Raw genomic sequence first — 1559 nt, forward strand, 5'->3', positions numbered from 1 at the left:
GGTGACCGAATCGACGTTATAAACGCCGACTATTTTCGTTGGCTTTGTCCCCATGACTTGCCACTGATAGTTATTCAGTGACATCTCCTCTATAAAGTCATAGGCATCTTTCGGTGTTTTATTGTTAATGGTTCGCCAGCAGCTACGTCAACCATTTGCCGAGTCGAAGGATTCAGACCATTGTGGAATGTTTGTACTTGGAGCCAAAGTGGTAACCCATGGTGAGGGCACCTTCTTAGAAGGTCCTTATATCTCTCCCATGCATTGTAGAGTATTTCTAAATCCATCTGCACAAATGAAGAGATATCATTACGTGATTTAGCCATTTTAGCCGGCGGAAAATATTTTAGTAAGAATTTTTCGGTCATTTGTTCCCAAGTAGTAATTGACCCTCGTGGTAACGAGTTCAACCACTGTTTAGCTTTGTTCCTTAATGAAAAGGGAAACAATCGAAGATGTATGGCATCATCAGAAATGCCATTAATTTTAAATGTATCTCAAAATTCCAAAAAGTTTGCTAAATGAGCGTTGGGATCTTCATCCTGCAAACCATCAAACTGAACAAATTGCTGTATCATTTGAATAGTGTTAGGTTTTAATTCAAAAGTATTTGCAGCTACAGCAGGTCTAACTATGCTTGATTCAGTTCCTATTAAAGAAGGTTTAGTATAATCATACATAGTGCATAGAGTAGGATTTTGATTAACCGTATTGCAGGAGGTAGCTGATTGCCTTGGTTTTCAGCCATCTCTTCGGTTAGGGGTTGAGTATCGTCTTCTTGATCATTCTCCGTGTATCTTTAGCTGCGTCTTATTTCTCTTTGATTTCTGTGAACTGTACGATCGATTTCTTCGTCAAAAAGTAGTGGTCCTGACGGGTTTCTTCTAGTCATAAACTATAAAAAACCTGCCAAGAGAAGGAAAAAGTAAATTAATAAATAATAATTAAATTAAATTAAATTGCAAGAAAAATAAATGGCTAAAGTAATAAAAATTGAGCATTCCTAATATCTTAGTTCCCCGGCAATGCCACCAAAAACTTGATCGCGTGATTTCGTGATAGGTTTTAAATATTTATAATTACTCATTCTTGAACTAACTATTATCACGATGTAGACAAGTGTACCTATCGAATAGAAGTATAGTTTTAGCAAGACTAGATTGTTGAACCTAAAGGAACTAAAAGTACTAGTAATGACTGTCTTTTTATTATCTAGCCTAAGAATAGAGAGGTTTTGTTTTAATTAACTAATCACCTAAACTAAGAACGCGTAGAGAAAAGAATTGGAGAATTGCTTTTGGGAAAAATCGATTGGCTTAAGACAATACCTAAGGAAAAATCCACCTTGACTTTACTTGTTATTCTGGCTTCGAATCGGACGATTTATTCATTCAACTTGTTCCATAGAGATCCCTAAGTTATGTTATTATCCCTATTCAAGACTAATAACGTCTAATCCCTAGATTGAATAACCGAGACTTTTCTCTAATTAACACTCTAGGGTTGCATTAACTCGATCTATGGATCCCCTTATTAGGTTTTACCCTAATCCGGAAAAA

General features: G+C 36.0%; 1 non-coding gene across 1 annotated transcript; it reads left to right on the forward strand.

The window, feature by feature from the left end:
• The first annotated feature begins 213 nt into the window (after positions 1-213).
• Positions 214-319, forward strand: LOC121204327 (small nucleolar RNA R71). The gene has a single exon (XR_005899254.1). It is a non-coding gene; the product is annotated as a small nucleolar RNA R71 (small nucleolar RNA).
• Positions 320-1559: the final 1240 nt, after the last annotated feature.

This window comes from Gossypium hirsutum, chromosome A07 (genome assembly GCF_007990345.1).
Source record: "Gossypium hirsutum isolate 1008001.06 chromosome A07, Gossypium_hirsutum_v2.1, whole genome shotgun sequence".
NCBI classification, from domain to species: domain Eukaryota; kingdom Viridiplantae; phylum Streptophyta; class Magnoliopsida; order Malvales; family Malvaceae; genus Gossypium; species Gossypium hirsutum.